Source organism: Muntiacus reevesi, chromosome X (assembly GCF_963930625.1).
Source record: "Muntiacus reevesi chromosome X, mMunRee1.1, whole genome shotgun sequence".
Classification (NCBI taxonomy): domain Eukaryota; kingdom Metazoa; phylum Chordata; class Mammalia; order Artiodactyla; family Cervidae; genus Muntiacus; species Muntiacus reevesi.
This window is the reverse complement of record NC_089271.1, coordinates 33,627,606-33,649,710: the sequence shown is the minus strand read 5'-3', so window position 1 is coordinate 33,649,710 and position 22,105 is coordinate 33,627,606. Positions and strand designations below refer to the sequence as shown.

Sequence of the window (22,105 nt, the reverse complement as noted above, 5' to 3'; positions counted from 1 at the left end):
AGATCAATGCATTATTGAAGATAAAGAGAGCACTACATACTGATCAAAAGTTTCAATTTGCCAGAAGATAATGATTCTTAACTCATGGGCTTAATACTATATAAACTGTAAGTTTATATATTTAACTATATATTTAAGCCTTAAACTATAAAAAGTACAAATTGACAGAATTAAATGCAAAACTACAGAAATTCTATCACATTGGAATACTAACACATCTGTAGTAACTAATGGGTTAAGCAGATAAAAATTTAGTGAGGATACAGAAGAGTTGAACATCACGATAAACAAGTTTGATCTAAAGAATGTATAATGCAGCATTGTATATATAGTGACTGAAAAATGCATGTTTTCTACAAGAACTTGAGGAACATTATGAAAATTGACCATATTCTAATCTATAAAGTGAATGGCAATCCATTTTTTTGGTCTTCTTGCTTCCCTTTGGTTTCTATTCAGTCTATTCTCAACTCTACCCCAAAGATCCTGGGAGAACCTAACCTGGATGAGTCATACTTTTGTTCAAATTTCTCCAATGAATTCACATCATGCTATAAATGAAATCTGAAATCCATGGTCAGTACAGTAGATCACAAGGCCAACATACCTACCCTTCCAAGCTGGCTTTATTTCTCCAATGTCATCTCCTCCCCTCTTCCTCACTCACTGTGTTCCAGGTACACAGGCTGTTCCATTAATATAGTAAGTCTAATTCAATCTCTGAACTGTACACTGGTTTCTTCTGTAAGGTTCCTTCCTGCAGATATTTTAACACTTGCTCCATCTCCCTAAAGTCACCTTACAAATGTTACTTTTTTCACTGAGGCCTTCAACACCCTATCCATAACTCATTCTTTAACCCTTTTCCCTACTTTATTTTTTTCTAAATCATTTCATGCTATCTAAAGCATTATTTATTTTATAATCTCTCTTACTTCACTAGAATGTAAACTCCTAGAGCATGTAACTTTTACTCTGCTTTATTTATTGTCATATGGTTAGTGACTAGAGCAGTTCCTGGTGTTTTGTGACAAATAATGGTTGAATGAGTAAAGAATGAAGGAATCTGGAGATTTAAAAGTACTTTTTAAAATAATCTTTAAGTCAGAAAAAAATCATAATAAAATTATAAAGTATTTCAACCTATATGACAAAATCACACATATCTAATTTGTAGAATATAGCTGAAGTGGTACTTAGAGGAACTTTATAGCCTTCGGTATGTTTATTCAAAAAGATGAATCATTTAAAAATAATTAACCAGGCATCCAACCTAAGAATAAAAAAAGAATGACATAATAAACCTCTCCAAAACAGTGAGGAATACATAATAAAGATTATAAATAAATAAAATAGGAAAAGAGAGGCCAACAAATCCCCACAAAACAATTATTTGAAAAGACTAATTACTTTTACAGATCTCTGATCATATTAATAAATAAAACACAATAGAGGAAACAATATTAGGAGTGAAAGAGATGACACAATTAGAGATATGACAGTAATTAAAAAGATAAAACCATGTTCTGAATAATTCTGTTAACAAATTTAAAATATTAGGTGAAATGGGAAAAAAAATTTTTAGAAAAACATAACCTATCTAAACTTGTTCAATTAGACAAACAGAAACCCATGAAATACAAAATCAATAGTTTAAGTTATCCTATCAGAAAACACACTAGAACCAGATGGCTTTGCAGGGAAGTTGCAGAAAATGTGAAATAACAAAGAATTCCAATAATAAAATTTTCCAGTAGAGGAAAAGAAGGAATCCAGATCATTTGGTGATGACATAATAACCTTAATATCAACTTTTAAATAGTGTATTAAAAAGTTATGAAACTGGGCTTCTTGGAGAAATAGCTGATTCTAGGACTGGGGTTGAAAATGTACACAATAAACCATTTAATGCCAGAAAGAAAGTGTTTGAAAAAAGAATGAAACAAAGCAAAATAGTTCAATGGTTTGGGTATGCCAAAGCAACACAGAAGCCAGAATTTGAGTAGCAAAATAAATAACATAGTATTGAATTATAACTCAAAATATAAAATAAGTATACACGAGTCCACAGTCACATTAATAAATAAACAATTAGTGAATTCCTTGATGGTCCAGTAGTTAGGACTTGGCACTTAAAATGTTGTGGGCCCACGTTCAATCCCTTGTTGGGGAACTAAAATCCTGCAAGCTGCAGGGCGTGGCCAAAAAAAAAAGTTAAGGGAGAAGAAAAAATCTCTTGTACAGAAGAATTCCAAATAATTTATGTAAGTCCTCCTCCTTTAAGGAGGGAGAGTATAAGTCTCCACTCCTTAATTGTGGGCTGTGCATAACTTCCTTCCAAAGAGAACTCTATAAACAGTTATAGGAACAATTTTTGAATGAACATGGATGCACTACTCATCAACAAACTAACAACAATCTAAATATAGTCTTGTTAAAAAATAGTCATCATTACCAAATTGGTATTAACCCAAGAGTTATTTTAATATTACTAAAACTGCTAATAAAGTTTACTACATTAAGAGACTATAGGAGAGAAAAATGATCATATAAATAGGTCAATAAAACACATTTGATAGAATTCAACATCCTTTCCTAATAAGAATTTTTAGAGAACTAGAAATAAAAGGAAATCTTTAACCTCTTCCCTGGTAGCTCAGTCGGTAAAGAATCTGCCTGCAGTGCAAAAGACACAGGTTCAATCCCTGGGTCAGGAAGATCCCTTGGAGAGGGAAACAGCAACGCAACCCAGCATTCTTGCTTGGAGAATTTCATGGACAGAGGAGCCTGGTGCGCTACAGTCCATGGGATCCCAAGAGTCAGACATGACTTATTAACTATGGAAGGCAGATCAGCAATTGCTAAGGCCTAGGTGACAGGGGTAGGGGTGGGGTTGGGGTGAGGAGGGATTGGCTGCAAAAGGAACACGAAGGAACATATTGGAGTGATGGAAGTGTTTTATATCATGATAATGGTAGAGGTTACACAAATATATCCATTAGTCAAAAATCAGATCAGTGTTTTCATGTTCTTTGGATAAATACAAGTGGGATAGTTGGAGATAGGTGCATGTCTATGTTCATTGCAGCATTGTTTACAAGAGCCAAGATATGGAAACAACTTAAGTGTCCATCAACAGATGAATGCATAAAGAAGATGTGTATACACAATGGAATACTTCTCAGCAATAAAAAAGATAAAACATTGCCATTTGCAACAATGTGAATGGACCGTGAAGGCATTATGCTATATGAAATGTCAGATGGAGAAAGACAAATAGTGTGATTTTACTCATATGTGAAATATAAAACAACAACAACAACAACAAAATGAACAAAGCAAATATATAGCTACAGAGAACACAGGAGTAACCAGAGGGGAAGAGGGAGAGTATAAAATGGGTAAAGTGGGTCAACTTTGGTGAAGAAGGGAAACTAAATTTTTGGTGGTGAGCACATCATAGTTTATATAGAAGTAGAAATATAATGTGGTACACATGAAATATATAATGTTATAAACCAATGTTACTTCAATAAAAACAAATTTTAAAAATCATTAAATTGCACATTTAAAATTGGTGAATTTTACTTTGTGCATATTTTACTTCAATAAAGCTGACAAAACTAGAAAAGGAACTATCAACTTGATAAATGGCATCTACAAGAACAACTTACAAAAATTAGAAATTTCTTGTGTGTTAACTCTTATTTTATCTCCTGCTGCAGCAACCACTTCCATGCTGCTTCTAATAAGTTTGTCCACAGTTACTTTCAGGAGTTACCTCTCCTGGGGCTGCATCCACTACCTGTCCCTTTCTGCAAGGGGCTGGCCAGGGTTACCTGCATGAGCCCACTTGCACTTATGCATGTGAAACGTAAAAATACAGAGTAACTAACACTAAAGGGTAGAGTTCATCTTGGCCAATAGTGCAAAAAAAGAAAAAAAAAGTATCAATCAGTGCTTTCTTCCTTCTTCCCACAGCTGAACAGTTTTGATGTGTTTTTCCAAGGTTGCCTCAGAAATTTTAAGTATTCATGAAGAGATGGAGCAGGAGAAAATATATTTCATTTTTAGTTTGCAAATGGGACCCTGTTCACAAAGGGCAAGGAGAGACTGAAGGAGCTGACCAATCCATACTGGTAGGCGGCTGCAAGATGAGCAGATCTCTGCATTCAATCACCAGAATCTTAAAAGTCTATACAGAAGCTTTAACAGGGTTTAGTCACATATACCATCCAAATGATCTCAACAACACATTACACTCTCAAGGCTGTGTCCTTGAGACAGCTCCTAGCATGGGAACAGTGGGTGTAAGTCCAAGGACACCAGGGGTGGGTGAGGAGTGTTTCATTGAACCGGGTCCAGCTTGCAGGTCAACCAGTGATCATGTCTGGGTTTTAAGGCAGATATTAATGCACTGCTGGTAGAAGTATAAATCCAATAAAAGTAAACAAGCGCATACTCAACCCACAATTTCACTCCTTAGCACATTACACTTGCACACAAGACTTAAGCAGTGCTTCCAGAATGTTCTTAGCAGCACTATTCTTAAAGGCAAAATATGAATCAGTCCAAATGGTATTCCACAGGAAGAACAAATATTCATTCATTGTATAAATATGCAATGGAATATTATGCCAGAAAAAAAAAATGAAAGAATAGCAGCTGCATGTACTGGCATTCACGAAGTTCAAAAAAAAGTCACAGAAATAGACATGTTCTAGAATTTCATTCATATAGCACTAAATGTGATAAAGCTAAATACTAGATTATTTATGTGGTAAAAATATAAAGTAAAAGAAAGAGGATAATATAAATTTTTGGACCAAGGTACTTAGGCTGAAGAAAGGAAGGGGAGATCAGTGAGGAGCATACATGGGGCTCTGAGTTGCTACTATTCAATTCTAAATATTTGTTGTTGTTGTTCATTCTCTAAGTCGTGTCCAGCTCTTTGCGACTTCATGGATGGCAGCAAGCCAGGGTTCCCTGTCCTTCACTATCTCCTGGAGTTTGCTCAGACTGATGTCCATTGAGTTGGTGATGCTATCTAACCAAGAAGAAGTCATCTTCTTCTCCTCTTTCCTTCAATCTTTCCCAGCATCAGGATCTTTTCCAGTGAGTCGGTTCTTCACATCAGGTGGCCAAAGTACTGGAGCTTCAGCATCAGTCCTTTCAATGAGTATTCAGGGCTGATTTCCTTTAGGATTGACTGGTTTATTTATTTACTCTAAATATGGTGTCAGGTAATTTGCTACTGGTTAAATTGATATACCTCCCTTTTGCAAATATGCTATATTTCATAATAAAAAATGTGACTATGAAGAAAAATAGTTTTACAGTTGGTACTTTGCTCAGAGGTAGACTGTAAGATGTAGACCTGCTTCTCTAGAGTAGAGGAAATAGTTTACAATATTTATGGTCATTTGGACAAAACCACTCCTAGGGACGTAGTTAAACTGAGCTCCAATATCTATCCTCACCTCACCCATGCTCAGTAGTGTCTCCACAAAGTTAGAATAATGTACACAAACTCAATGGAAACTGAAAAATATGTTTTTAGTTGAGAAATAATCCATGATCTTTAGGCCACGGGAGAGCCTGTGAAAGCTCCCTCCTAAACAATGAGTGGCCTTAGTTGGTTATCCATTTTACATATAGCAGTGTGTACATGTCAACCCCACACTCCCTAATTATCCCTTCCCCTTAACCTTCCTCCTCTGGCAACCATAAGTTCATGTTCTCAAAGTCCGTGAGTCTGTTAATGTTTTATAACTAAGTTCATGTGTATCATTGCTTTTTAGATTCTGCATATAAGTATATAAGCGGTATCATAATATATTTGTTGCTCTCTAACTTACTTCACTCAGTATGACAATCTCTAGGTCCATCCATGTTGCTGAAAATGGCGTTCTTTCTTTCTTTTTAAAGGGAACCCTTCTACGCTGTGTGTGGGAATGTAAATTGGTGCAGCCACTAAGGAGAGCAGTATAGGGGCTTCTTTTAAAAAAATTAAAACAGGGCTACCATATGATTCTGCAATCTCACTCCTGGGCATATATCTGAAGAAATACATGGTCTGAAAGGATTCATAGACCCAATATTCATTGCAGCACTGTTTACAACAGTCAACACATGGAAGCAACCCAAGTGTCCATCAGTAGAGGAATGGATAAAGAAGATGTGGCACATAAGTACAACGGAATGTTCCTTAGCTTAGCTTTTTAACTGCATATCCTCATTATTTTTGTGATGCAAAAAACAAGTAACCTGGATGGAACTGAGCGTAAATGTTGGTCCAACTGCAATATCAGAACAATAAAGTTAATATTACAACTATAAAGAATTTTTCAGGAGGAGCCAAGATGGCGGAGGAGTAGGACGGGGAGACCACTTTCTCTCCTACAAATTCATCAAAAGAATAACTGAACGCAGAGCAAATGTCACAAAACAACTTCTGATCGCTAGCTGAGGTCATCAGGCTCCCAGAAAAGCAGCCCATTGTTTTCAAAAGGAGGTAGGACAAAATATAAAAGATAAAAAGTGAGACAAAAGAGCTAAGGACAGAGATCCGTCCCGGGAAGGGTCTTTATAAATAGAGGACGTCTCCAGACACCGGGAAACCCTGGCCCTGGCGGGCCTGGGAGAAGTGTCTGAATCTCGGAGGGCAACCTGACTGGGAGGGAAACAATAAATAAAACCCACAGATTACGAGCCTAAAAGCAACTCCCAGCAGAAAAGTACCCCAGACGCCCGCATCCGCAACCAGCAAGTGGGGGCAGAACGGAGAGGAGCGGGAGGCATTGCTTGGGGCAGGGTCCGGGCCTGAGCGCCCTGAGGACAATCAGAGGGAGCTTTTGTGAGTTCCCAGCTTGAACTGTGGGAGAGCAAGAGAGAGAAAATTAACCGGCCCGAACACACTGCCGGCCGCTCGCAGAACAAAGGGACCGAGAAAGTCCTGAGAAGAGCTCGCAGGCTGTGGATCGGCCCAGCCTCGACGGAGGCAGGAGGCAGGGGGGAGGGGAAGGGGCAGGCTCGGCCCCAAGGACCGCATCCCCTACCGCACTGCAAACGGGCCAACACCTTCTAATAAAAGACTTCCCGAGATTCTGGATGGTCGACATCTGCCGGGAGGGTCGCGGCTAGGCACGGTACACGCGCCCGGCCGGAGCGGGCGGGGACTGGGGCTGGGGACGTGGAGGGCAGAGGGCGCACGCACCCGACTGGCGCGGGCGGAAACTGAGGCTGGGATCGCGCAGGGCAGAAGACGCGCTGCACCCGGGGAGAGAGCGCCCGACAAGCGCCTGGCTGCCTGAGCCACTCGGGCGGCGTAGGGACAAAATGCAGGCGCAGCTTTGTGTTCCGCACTTTTGTGGATCACCAGAGGGCTGGAACCGCGCACAGCGTGGGGCGCGCTCCATACAGAGCAGCCGGGAGTCTGAGCAGCGCAGACGGAGAAAATAGCGCCGGCCCCTCCCCGGAGCGCGACGGAACTAGCTACCTGAATAAGAATCCACCTCAGCCCGCCTGTGTCAGGGCGGAAATTAGGCGCGGAAGAAACCGGCAACAGAAGTCAAATAAACAAAGAGAACCGCTTCAGAAGGGACCAGTGCAACAGATTAAAATCCCCATAGAAAACACTGACTACACCGGAAGGGCCTGTAGATATCGAGAAGTGTAAGCTGGAACCAGGAGCTATCTGAAACTGAGCCGAACCCACACTGACCGCAACAGTTCCAGAGAAACTCCTAGATATATTTTTACTTTTTTTTTTTCTACGTGAGAAAAAAAAATTTTTTTTCTTTTTTCTCTTTTATTTTCCTTTAAAATTCCCTATTACTCCCCCATTACTCCTTAACTTTCATTTTCATAGATTTTTACGATTTTTTTAATTAGGAAAAACAATTTTTCTTCTTTTTTTTTTCTTTTTCTTCATTTGCTTCTTCTCTTCTATTTTCTATTTTTCTTTTTCTCTTATTTCTTTTAAAGTCCTCTAGTACTCCTCTACTACTCCTTAATTTTCATTTTTAATACACTATAACCTTATAGAAAAAAAAAAAGAAGAGAAGCCCTATTTTTAAACTGAACTTCATATATATATCTAAACTTTTTTGTGTGTGTTTTGGTTTTTGTTTTTAATAAAGTATTTTTAAGAGTCTAACCTCTACTCTAGATTTTTAATTTTTGTTTTTCAGTATATGATATATATAGTGAACATTTAAGAATCCAATATTCAGCTCCCATTTTTATTCAGGAGTGTGTTGATTATCTCTCCCAATCTTGACTCTCTGTTTTCTACCTCAGAACACCTCTATTTCCTCCTTTCCCCTTCTCTTCCCAATCCAATTCTGTGAATCTTTGTGGGTGTCTGGGCTACGGAGAACACTCTGGGATCAGACAACTTCGTAGATCTGTCTCTCTCCTCTTGAGTCCCCCTTTTTCTCCTCCTGCTCATCTCTATCTCCCTCCTCCCTCTCCTCTTCCTCATGTAACTCTGTGAACCTCTCTGGGTGTCCCTAACGGGGGAGAATCTTCTCACCATTAACCTAGAAGTTTTATTATCAGCGCTGTATAGTTGGAGAAGTCCTGAGACTACAGGAAGAATAAAATTGAAATCCAGAGGCAGGAGACTTAAGCCCAAAACCTGAGAACACCAGAAAACTCCTGACTACATGGATCTTTAAGTAATAAGAGACCATCCAAAAGCCTCCATACCTACACTGAAACCAACCACCACCCAAGAGCCAGTAAGTTTTAGAGCAAGACATACCACGCAAATTCTCCAGCAACGCAGGAACATAGCCCTGAACGTCAACATACAGGCTGCCCAAGGTCACACCTAACACATAGACCCATCTCAAAACTCATTACATACTCCATTGCTCTGCAAAGAGAAGAAATCAAGTTCCACGCACCAGAACACCGACGCAAGCTTCCCTAACCAGGAAACCTTGACAAGTCAATGGTCCAACCCCACCCACTGGGTAAAACCTCCACAATAAAAAGGAACCACAGACCTCCAGAATACAGAAAGCCCACTCCAGACACAGCAATCTAAAGAAGATGAAAAGGCAGAGAAATACCCAACAGGTAAAGGAACATGAAAAATGCCCACCAAGTCAAACAAAAGAGGAGGAGATAGGGAATCTACCTGAAAAAGAATTTAGAATAATGATAATAAAAATGATCCAAAATCTTGAAAACAAAATGGAGTTACAGATAAATAGCCTGGAGACAAAGATTGAAAAGATGCAAGAAATGTTTAATAAAGACCTAGAAGAAATAAAAAAGAGTCAATTAAAAATGAATAATGCAATGAATGAGATCAAAAACACTCTGGAGTGAACCAAGAGTAGAATAACGGAGACAGAAGATAGGATAAGTGAGGTAGAAGATAAAATGGTGGAAATAAATGAAGCAGAGAGGAAAACAGAAAAAAGGATCAAAAGAAATGAGGACAACCTCAGGGACCTCTGGGACAATGTGAAACGCCCCAACATTCAAATCATAGGAGTCCCAGAAGAAGAAGACAAAAAGAAAGGCCATGAGAAAATACTCGAGGAGATAATAGCTGAAAACTTCCCTAAAATGGGGAAGGAAATAGCCACCCAAGTCCAAGAAACCCAGAGAGTCCCAAACAGGATAAACCCAAGGCGAAACACCCCAAGACACATATTAATCAAATTAACAAAGATCAAACACAAAGAACAAATATTAAAAGCAGCAAGGGAGAAACAACAAATAACACACAAAGGGATTCCTATAAGGATAACAGCTGATCTATCAATAGAAACCCTCCAGGCCAAAAGGGAATGGCAGGACATACTTAAAGTAATGAAAGAGAATAACCTACAACCTAGATTACTGTACCCAGCAAGGATCTCATTCAGATATGAAGGAGAATTCAAAAGCTTTATAGACAAGCAAAAGCTGAGAGAATTCAGCACCACCAAACCAGCTCTTCAACAAATGCTAAAGGATCTTCTCTAGACAGGAAATGCAGAAAGGTTGGACGAACTCAAACCCAAAACAACAAAGTAAATGGCAACGGGACCACGCCTATCAATAATTACCTTAAATGTAAATGGGTTGAATGCCCCAACCAAAAGACAAAGATTGGCTGAATGGATACAAAAACAAGACCCCTATATATGCTGTCTACAAGAGACCCACCTCAAAACAAGAGATACATACAGACTAAAAGTGAAGGGCTGGAAAAAAATATTTCACGCAAACGGAGAACAAAAGAAAGCAGGAGTCGCAATACTCATATCAGATAAAATTGACTTTCAAATAAAGGATGTGAAAAGAGACAAAGAAGGACACTACATAATGATCAAAGGATCAATCCAAGAAGAAGATATAACAATTATAAATATATATGCACCCAACATAGGAGCACCACAATATGTAAGGCAAACACTAACGAGTATGAAAGAGGAAATTAATAGTAACACAATAACAGTGGGAGACTTTAATACCCCACTCACAACTATGGATAGATCAACTAAACAGAAAATTAACAAGGAAACACAAACCTTAAATGACACAATGGACCAGCTAGAGCTAATTGGTATCTATAGGACATTTCACCCCAAAACAATCAACTTCACCTTTTTCTCAAGTGCACACGGAACCTTCTCCAGAATAGATCACATCCTGGGCCATAAATCTGGTCTTGGAAAATTTAAAAAAAATGAAATCATTCCAGTCATCTTTTCTGACCACAGTGCAGTAAGATTAGATCTCAATTACAGGAAAAAAATTGTTAAAAATTCAAACATATGGGGGCTAAATAACACGCTTCTGAATAACCAACAAATGATAGAAGAAATCAAAAAAGAAATCAAAATATGTATAGAAATGAATGAAAATGAAAACACAACAACCCAAAACCTATGGGACACTGTAAAAGCAGTGCTAAGGGGAAGGTTCATAGCATTACAGGCTTACATCAAGAAACAAGAGAAAAGCCAAATAAATAACCTAACTCTACACCTAAAGCAATTAGAGAAGGAAGAAATGAAGAACCCCAGGGTTAGCAGAAGGAAAGAAATCTTAAAAATTAGGGCAGAAATAAATGCAAAAGAAACTGAAGAGACCATAGCAAAAATCAACAAAGCTAAAAGCTGGTTTTTTGAAAAAATAAACAAAAGTGACAAACCATTAGCAAGACTCATTAAGAAACAAAGAGAGAAGGACCAAATTAACAAAATTAGAAATGAAAATGGATAGATCACAACAGACAACACTGAAATACAAAGGATCATAAGAGACTACTACAAGCAGCTCTATGCCAATAAAAAGGACAACTTGGATGAAATGGACAAATTCTTAGAAAAGTATAACTTTCCAAAACTGAACCAGGAAGAAATAGAAGATCTTAACAGAACCATCACAAGCAAGGAAATCGAAACTGTAATCAAAAATCTTCCAGCAAACAAAAGCCCAGGACCAGATGGCTTCACAGCTGAATTCTACCAAAAATTTAGAGAGGAACTAACACCTATCTTACTCAAACTCTTCCAGAAAATTGCAGATGAAGGTAAACTTCCAAACTCATTCTATGAGGCCACCATCACCCTAATTCCAAAACCAGACAAAGATGCCACAAAAAAAGAAAACTACAGGCCAATATCACTGATGAACATAGATGCAAAAATCCTTAACAAAATTCTAGCAAATAGAATCCAACAACATATTAAAAAAATCATACACCATGACCAAGTGGGCTTTATCCCAGGAATGCAAGGATTCTTTAATATCTGCAAATCAATCAACGTAATACACAACATTAACAAATTGGAAGATAAAAACCATATGATTATCTCAATAGATGCAGAGAAGGCCTTTGACAAAATTCAACACTCATTTATGATTAAAACTCTCCAGAAAGCAGGAATAGAAGGAACATACCTCAACATAATAAAAGCTATATATGACAAACCCACAGGAAGCATCACCCTCAATGGTGAAAAATTGAAAGCATTTCCTCTGAAATCAGGAACAAGACAAGGATGCCCACTCTCACCACTGCTATTCAACATAGTGTTGGAAGTTTTGGCCACAGCAATCAGAGCAGAAAAAGAAGTAAAAGGAATCCAGATAGGAAAAGAAGAAGTGAAACTCTCGCTGTTTGCAGCTGACATGATCCTCTACATAGAAAACCCTAAAGACTCTTCCAGAAAATTACTAGAGCTAATCAATGAATATAGTAAAGCTGCAGGATATAAAATTAACACACAGAAATCTCTTGCATTCCTGTATACTAACAATGAAAAAACAGAAAGAGAAATTAAAGAAACAATACCATTCACCATTGCAACAAAAAAGAATAAAATACTTAGGAGTATATCTACCTAAAGAAACAAAAGACCTATACATAGAAAACTATAAAACGCTGATGAAAGAAATCAAAGAGAGCACAAACAGATGGAGAAACATACCGTGTTCGTGGATTGGAAGAACCAATATTGTCAAAATGGCTATTCTACCCAAAGCAATCTATAGATTCAATGCAATCCCTATCAAGCTACCAATGGTATTTTTCACAGAACTAGAACAAATAATTTCACAATTTGTATGGAAATACAAAAAACCTCGAATAGCCAAAGTAATCTTGAGAAAGAAGAATGGAACTGGAGGAATCAACTTGCCTGACTTCAGACTCTACTGCAAAGCCACAGTCATCAAGACAGTATGGTATTGGCACAAAGACAGAAATATAGATCAATGGAACAGAATAGAAAGCCCAGAGATAAATCCACGAACATATGGACACCTTATCTTTGACAAAGGAGGCAAGGATATACAATGGAAAAAAGACAATCTCTTTAACAAGTGGTGCTGGGAAAACTGGTCAACCACTTGTAAAAGAATGAAACTAGAACACTTTCTAACACCATACACAAAAATAAACTCAAAATGGATTAAAGATCTAAATGTAAGACCAGAAACTATAAAACTCCTAGAGGAGAACATAGGCAAAACACTCTCCGACATAAATCACAGCAAGATCTTCTATGACCCACCTCCCAGAATATTGGAAGTAAAAGCAAAAATAAACAAATGGGACCTAATGAAACTTAAAAGCTTTTGCACAACAAAGGAAACTAGAAGTAAGGTGAAAAGACAGCCCTCAGATTGGGAGAAAATAATAGCAAATGAGGAAACAGACAAAGGATTAATCTCAAAAATATACAAGCAACTCCTGAAGCTCAATTTCAGAAAAATAAATGACCCAATCAAAAAATGGGCCAAAGAACTAAACAGACATTTCTCCAAAGAAGACATACAGATGGCTAACAAACACATGAAAAGATGCTCAACATCACTCATTATCAGAGAAATGCAAATCAAAACCACAATGAGGTACCATTACACGCCAGTCAGGATGGCTGCTATCCAAAAGTCTACAAGCAATAAATGCTGGAGAGGGTGTGGAGAAAAGGGAACCCTCTTATTCTGTTGGTGGGAATGCAAACTAGTACAGCCACTATGGAAAACAGTGTGGAGATTTCTTTAAAAACTGGAAATAGAACTGCCATATGACCCAGAAATCCCCTCTGGGCATACACACTGAGGAAACCAGATCTGAAAGAGACACGTGCACCCCAATGTGCATCGCAGTACTGTTTATAATAGCCAGGACATGGAAACAACCTAGATGCCCATCAGCAGACGAATGGATAAGGAAGCTGTGGTACATATACACCATGGAATATTACTCAGATGTTAAAAAGAATTCATTTGAATCAGTTCTAATGAGATGGATGAAACTGGAGCCCATTATACAGGGTGAAGTAAGCCAGAAAGATAAAGAACATTACAGTATACTAACACATATATATGGAATTTAGAAAGATTGTAACGATAACCCTACATGCAAAACAGAAAAAGAGACACAGAAGTACAAAACAGGCTTTTGAACTCTGTGGGAGAAGGTGAGGGTGGGATGTTTCGAAAGAACAGCATGTATTTTATCTATGGTGAAACAGATCACCAGCCCAGGTGGGATGCCTGAGTCAAGTGCTCGGGCCTGGTGCACTGGGAAGACCCAGAGGAGTCGGGTGGAGAGGGAGGTGGGAGGGGGGATCGGGATGGGGAATACGTGTAACTCTATGGCTGATTCATATCAATGTATGAGAAAACCCACTGGAAAAAAAATAAATAAAAAAAATGAACTAAAAAATAAATAAATTAATAAATAATTAATTAAAAAAAAAGAATTTTTCTAGGATATGTACCTCTTAAGCAAAATTAGAGTGAGCTGAGGTTAGTCTTCACTGTGGCATGCAGGTTTCTCATTGTGTTGGCTTTCCTTGTGGCAGAGCATGGGCACTAGGGTGGGCAGCCTTCAGTAATTGCAGTGCATGGGCTCAGTAGTTGCATTGTGGGGTCTAGAGCATGGGCTCAGTTGCTCCATGGCAAGTGCGATCTTCCCCAACCAAATCTGTGTCTCCCACATTGGCAGGTGGATTCCTAACCACTGGACCACCAAGAAGTCTGGAATCTTAATTTTTTACATTTGCAAAAAACCAAATATTAAATAAATGCATTTCTTGTCTTGAAAAGATAGCTAAATCATTTAATACTCAATTTAACAATATCTCCTAAAATGAGGTTTAAAGTTTATGACCTTTTTCAGTGCATTGGGATATAAACAAGGTTATATCTCTTATTTTTCAAAATGATTGCTTAAAACCTCTCATCTTTTTTACTGGCATTGTGTCCAATTTTTCCCTTTTTAGGGCTTTAGCTTGCATTAATCAAGAAAAGGAGAATTTACATGGTCAATTCTTCTCCCAGAATCGACCCACACAAAGAGCTAGAGTCTGGTTATAATACTTTGGTGTTGTCGAATGGAGTCACAGTTGGATTTGGGTTTTCTGAGGTCTGATGTTTCTTCGTCCTTTACTGAGGTGACACCTTTGGTGATTTGGACCCTTTGTGGGACAAAGAAGTATCCTGGTCTAGGGTTCCAACTTTACCGTTTTGTGTGTATGTATGTGTGTACACATGTGTATATATTTTCAATGTCACACTCACATTCTCAGTCCTTGTTCTGTCAAGTAAAATGGGATCTTCTCATAAGGGAGCACCTATTTACCAATCTTGTGGTATAGATCCAAGAAATTTCCTTTGAATAAGACTCCTTATTAAGAAGTCTAATAACACCTTTCAAAAATATGTGATTATCTGGGTTATATTTTTGGTTTTATTTTAAGGACAAAGAGAGCTTAGACACTTAGGAGCTATTCTGGAGTTAAATTGCAGCTAGAATGTTGTTTAATCATTTTCAATTTTTTACCATTGCTTCTCCCATAGTTAATTTGACAGTTACCAAAATGTGGGCAGGCACCATAAATAAGTATCATAACAAACAAATAAGTATTGGTAAACACTCATCTCTACAGCAAGTGGGGCTATAATAGAGTAAGCTAGTGGCTCTGAGTCTTGAGTACGCCCTGGGCATCAGTTGGCCTGCTTTATGGAGACAGTGGAATGTGTGCCTGTGTGCTCGGTCACAGGCTGAGTAGTCTCAGATTATTTTGCAACCCCATGGACTGTATCCTGGCAGGCTTCTCTGTCCATGGGAGTCTCCAGGCAAGAATACTGGAGTGGGCTGCCATGCCCTCCTCCAGAGGATCTTCCCGACCCAGGGATCAAACCCATGTCTTTTATGTCTCCCGCATTGGCACACATTCTTTACCACTAGCGCCACCTGGGAAGCCCCAGACAGTAGAGAATGCTAGTTAATTTGATTAGTTGGTTGAATAGAAATAGGTTTCTTACATGAGATCATGATACATTAAAATGACATATAGGTAATTCCCTGGTAGTTCAGTGGTTAGGACTTGGCACTTTCACTGCCAAAGGCTCAGGTTCCATCCCTGATCAGGGAACTAAGATCCCACAGCTGCATGTGGTGTGGCCCCCCAAAAATGACATATAAAGTACAAAAGATATATGAACTAGGAGTCACTGTGACCCTATATATTATCTTTCACTTAAGATGACATCATTCATCCCTGGTAAACGCAGTAATCTTACAAATTTTTGACTTGTATTGGTATTCAGATCATGCTTCGCACAAAGTGAGCTTGGTGTGTGTTTTCTATGAATATTACTTAGTCTGAAAAACTAAATCTCAAATTGTAGAAAAAGGCGACTAGGAATGCCAGAGGAAGAAAAACGGTGAATGATTGGTGGTGTGTAGGGGAGCGGGGGTGTCAGTCCTGAGCTGAAACCTACTAGCAGGAATAGAACCAAAGGCAATTAGCAGTGTTTGTCAACTTTTGTTCCTTCAGTATAATGTAGCTTTAGGCCTCTTTCTATAAAAAAAAAAAAAAAATTAGTTGGGGATAATGAAGTGATTTTGATGTTCTATCAATTTCAGATGATATAAGAGAAAAATTTCAGCTTTACTACTTAACTACAAGGCCTTAGGTAAGTAACTCAAACTTCATGCAACTCAGTTATTTCAGCTAAAAAGCAGTGCTGTCACCTTCCACTTTGTGTGATTGTATTCATTTCATAAATTTAAAAAGCATGGGTAAAACACCTAGAAATTGCTAGCAGTTGATAGGTGCTCAAAAATTATAACAATAATATTAATAAAATGATGTGTAATGAAATCTGATTTGGAGCTACCTGTATTTCTCACTTACTAGGTATTAATACTCGTGTGTCACAACTTTTAAGTCTTTGACGGTCCTTGATGAGTCATCTGAGTGATGTCCACAGTATTTTCTCTCTTTCCCAACCTACTAGCCAAACTTGACACCACAGGTCTTGCACTGGAATTCTCCTTCCCTCAAACTTAAATGAGATACCAAATAGTAAAGATATCAGCATGCCAGAATGAGGGTGACAGAGACCCCTTCTTCCAATTACCTATTTACAAAGAATAAAGTAGAACCAGGTCCATCTCTTGAACCCCTCATCCTAATCAGCAACATAAAAATAGACATAGATGAGAAGCAGCACCTCTTTATAAGAGTAGCTTTATGCATCCAACCTGTGTGTGTGTGTGTGCTAAGTTGCTTTAGTCGTGTCTGACTCTTTACAACTCTATGGACTGTAGCCCGCCAGGTTCCTCTGGCCATGAGACATCCGACCCACAAAGAATTAATGCTAAATGAAGTTTGGAGTTTGATTAATACAGTGCAGCTGGGCCTTCTAATCTGAATCAAGACTCTATTTGCCACCTAAACTGACCCTGTGCCGTGCTGTACTGGGTTTACTCACTCAGTCGTGTCTGACTCTCTGTGACCCCATGGACCACAGCCCACCGGGCTCCTCTGTCCACGGGGATTCTCCAGGCAAGAATACTGGAGTGGATTGTCATGCCCTCCTCCTGCGGATCTTCCTAACCCAGGGATCGAACCCAGGTCTCCCACATTGCGGGTGGATTCTTTACCAGCTGAGATACCAGAGAAGCCCCAAATTGACCACAGGACTCTCTATTACATGAAAGTGAACAGACATCCATGAATTCTGTAAGAGTTTTCAATGAAGAGTGGAAGATTACCCCACACCAAAAATGTATAAAGAGACATTTGAAGAAAAGAAAAGAAGTTGTCTTTTATTTCTTTCAATTTTTCATAGTGGTAAAATACACATAACATAAAGTTTACCATTTCAGCCATTTATATGTGTGTGGTTCAGTGGAATTAAATTCATTCATAATCATGTGCTACCATCAACACTATCAATCTCCAAAACTCTTGTAAAACTGACACTCTAAACCCAGTAAACAGTAACTCCTCATTCCTCCCTTCCTCCCAGCCCCTGCCAACCACTATCCTACTTTTGTTAGTTGTCTTTTGAATATTCTTTTTCCAAACAGACTTGAATGGTGGAATCTTTCAAATATTCACTCTTTAATATCACATATCTAGGTTGTTTCCAAACAAGTTTTGTATTTTTCTTTCTATGTAATACTTTTCCAGACTTTTTTTTTCTTATGGAATTGTTGTCAAATTATTCAAAGTATAGTCAACTCTGGGCTTCCCAGGTGGTGCTAGTGGTAAAGAACCCACCTGTCAAGGTAGGAGACATAGGAGACACAGGTTCGATCCATGGGTCAGGAAGATCCCTTGGAGGAGGGCATGGCAATGCACTCCAGTATTCTTTTTTTTTTTGCACTCAGGTATTCTTGCCTGGAGAATTCCATGGACAGAGAAGCCAGGCGGGCTATAGTCCACGGGGTCACAAAGAGTCAGACAGGACTGAAGCAACTTAACACACATGCACACATGCATAGTCATCTCTAACTTAATCTAGACAAACTTCTCTATTTCTGATCTCTTTCTATTTAAAGTACCATTAATGATTACCACCCCCTTCATGAATCAAAGCTTTTTTGTGGTGAAGGGGCTTGTGTAACTCAATGAAGCTATGAGCCATGCCATGCAGGACTATGCAAGATGGAAGGGTCATAGTGAAGAGTTCTGACAAAACATGGTCCGCTGGAGGAGGGAATGGCAAAACATTCCAGGATTCTTGCTGCAAGAACCTCATGAATAGTATGAAAAGATATGACACCAGAAGATGAGCCGCCACCACCCGCCCCCCGCCAGGTGCTCAATATGCTACTGGGGTAGAATGGAGGGTAATTACTAATAGCTCCAGAAAGAATGAAGCAGCTGGGCCAAAGCAGAAATGACACTCAGTTGTGGATGTGTTTGGTGGTGAAAGTAAAGAACAATACTGCATGGGAACCTAGAATATTAGGTCCATGAATCAAGGAAAATTGGATGTGGTCAAGCAGGAGGTGGCAAGAGTGAACACTGCCATCTTAGGAATCAGTGAACTAAAATGGACAGGAATGGGTGAATTTAATTCAGATGACCATTATATCTACTACTGTGGGCAAGAATCCCTTAAAAGAAATGGAGTAGCCCTCAGAGTCAACAAGAGAGTCCAAAATGCAGCACTTGGGTGCAACTTCAGAAACGACAGAATGATCTCGGTTTGTTTCCAACAACATCAACATCACAGTAATCCAAGTCTATGCCTCAACCACTAATACCGAAGAAGCTGAAGTCAAATGGCTCTATGAAGATGTACAAGATCTTCTAGAACTAACACCAAAAAAAGATGTCCTATTCATCATAGGGGATTGGAGTACAAAAGAAAGAAATCAAGAGATACCTGGAGTAACAGGCAAGTTTGGTCTTGGAGTACAAAATGAAGTAGGGCAAATGCTAACAGAGTTTTGCCAAGACAACACACTGGTCATAGTAAATACCCTCTTCTAACAACCCAAGAGACAACTCCACACATGGACATCACCAGATGGTCAATGCCAAAATCAGACTGATTACATTCTTTGAAGATGGAGAAGCTCTATACAGTCAGCAAAAACAAGACCTGGAGCTGTGGTTCAGATCATGAGCTCCATATTGCAAAATTCAGACTTAAATTGAAGAAAGTAGGGAAAACCACTAGGCCACTCAGGTATGACCTAAATAAAACCCCTTATGATTATACTGTGGAGGTGATGAATAAATATAAGGCATTATATCTGTAAGACAGACTGTCTGAAGAACTATGGACAGAGGTTCATAACAGTGTACAACAGGTGGTGACCAAAACCATCTCAAAGAAAAAGAAATGCAAAAAGGCACAATGGTTGTCTGAGGAGGCCTTACAAATAGCTGACAAAAGAAGAGATGCAAAAGACAAGGGAGAAAAGGAAAGATAAACCCAACTGAATGCAAAGTTCCAGAGAATAGCAAGGAGAGATAAGAAAGCCTTCTTAAGTGATCAATGCAAAGAAGTAGAGGAAAACAATAGGATGAGAAAGATTAGAGATCTCTTCAAGAAAACTGTAGCTATCAAGGGACCATTTCATGCAAGGAAGGGCACAATAAAGGTCAGAAACAGTAAGGACCTAATAGAAGTAGAAGAGATTAAGAATAGGTGGCAAGACTACACAGAATAACTGCACAAAAAAGGTCTCAATGACCCAGATAACCACAATGGTGTGGTCACGTACCTAGATCCAGGCAAAAATACTGGGGTGGGTTGCTGTGCCCTCTTCCAGGAGATGTTCCCAACCCAGGGATCAAACTTGTGTCTCTTATGTCTCCTGGACTGGCAGGTGAGTTTTTTTTACCACTAGCGCCACCTGGGAAGCCAGTTTGATTCACTGCTTGCTTATTTAAAAAAAAAAAAAAAAAGCAGAATGTGGATCATGTGAGAGACTATCACAACAGCAGAAAAAGAAATAAAAAGAGGTAAAGATTTTTAAAATGGGAAAAGGTAACTCATGTATACATACTTTAGAAATGCCTTTTGATTGCTTTAACCTCTCTCTGGGTCTGTTTTTCTCACTGGATTTAGGGAAAGGGAGTAAATACCACAAACTATGGAAAAACACCATGAATTTAAAAGAATATGAGAGTAGAATCAAATGAGAGTAGAATTAAAATGCATGGAGTAACAGAAGGGATTTTGCTCAAGTCTATCACAAATTAAAACCACACCCTTTAAAATAATTTTTATCTTAGTTTTGCCGACTCCAAAGAACAACTTTAATGTATTTATTTTTTCTTATATTATTCGATCCTACATTCAGAAACTTGAGCAAGGAATGAAAAGTAGATCTGGGTTTTCTCTTAAAAGAAAACCTGTTTCTAAGAAAGAAATGGACTCCAGGAAAGGCATGAGAAACAGCAGCACACACTAATTTAGTCAATGAAAAAATACATTTAAAAAGACTTAAAGACCCAAAGAACACAGAACACACAAAAAATATGTGCTCTCCCTCCTGGACACACACAAAGTATTGAAATGTATGGACACAAAGAAGTGTCCAGAGACTGAAGTGAAAGTGACAGTGAATTGGTAAAATGATTCAAAACATGTTGAGAAAAACTGCAAAAGATATTGACTAGAATATATTATAAAAAATGTACTTCTCCGAATGTGTTTAGGAATCTGCTTTATCTGCCTTGTTTTATCAAAATTGGTGATATCTTGTCAAGAAATAGTGAAGGGTTATCAGAAATCACAGCTTAGTTCACAGTAGGGTGATGATGTCAAAACAGAATGGTGGCGTTAATCACATTAATTTTAGGCCAACTATGAAAAGTTGGTTCCTACAAGCATCACTAGCCTGACCTTTAGTTTTGTCAACTCTAATAATCAATATTTTTTATCTTCTATTTTTTCTCCTGACCTGCTAACTATTCATATATAATTGAGCTTTATATAATTTTTAAAGGAAATTTTGTCTTTCACTTTCATTTTCTCTTCATCATACTGAAAAATCCTGTGTCCATTCACTCTGTACATCTCTACATGTCCCCTGGATAAACTTTCCCAAATGCTATCTCTAGCTTACTTTCGACTGCACAGCCAGCTTATGGTCTCAACACTGTTAACTGGTGTGCCACTTTTTGTCTGTCATTTCTTCAATTAAGACCAGTATATGTGAGTTTCCCAGATCTAATAACTGGGTTGGCTAAAGATAAGGAATTTAAAAAGAGTTTGGAGAGCAAATGTCAAAGTGGGCTGAGTTTGAAACTACAACAATCAGCTTCATCCTCTTCCTTTCCCTACAGATACCATTTCCAGGTCTATGACTCTCTGTATTTAATGGTCTTTATCATTGGGGATTAGCTATTCTTTTCTACTTTGTTCCATGAAGCTCTTTCAGATGACTTGGACAACTGAACTTTTGCCTTTTACTTCTTGATCCCTAGTAGCTTATTTATGTGAAGAAGGAAATGGCAACCCACTCCAGTATTCTTGCCTGGAGAATCCTGTGGACAGAGGAGCCTGGTGGGTTGCTGTCCATGGGGTCGCACAAAATCGGACACGACTGAAGCGACTTAGCATGCATGCATGCATTGGAGAAGGAAATGGCAACCCACTCCAGTGTTCTTGCTGGAGAATCCCAGGGATGGGGAAGCCTGTGGGCTGCCCTCTATGGGGTCACACAGAGTTGGACACGACTGAAGCGACTTAGCAGCAGCAGCAGCAGCTTATTTATGTAATGTGAAGTTGCAATAAATATCTCAGTGAATTCACAAGAAGCCAGGGGTCATTCTTAGTGTACTTCAGTCTTACAAGTTGGTTTTTAATGTGCAATTGA

At 38.7% G+C, this 22,105-nt stretch overlaps 1 long non-coding RNA gene and 1 other non-coding gene across 2 annotated transcripts in view; one reads left to right on the top strand and one right to left on the bottom strand.

Moving 5' to 3' along the window:
* The window catches only part of LOC136153634 (uncharacterized), a 55,348-nt gene that overhangs the window by 25,095 nt on the left and 8,148 nt on the right, over positions 1–22,105 (bottom strand). The window lies entirely within an intron of this gene.
* On the top strand, positions 15,830–15,902 carry TRNAE-UUC (transfer RNA glutamic acid (anticodon UUC)). Its single transcript has one exon. It is a non-coding gene; the product is annotated as a tRNA-Glu (tRNA).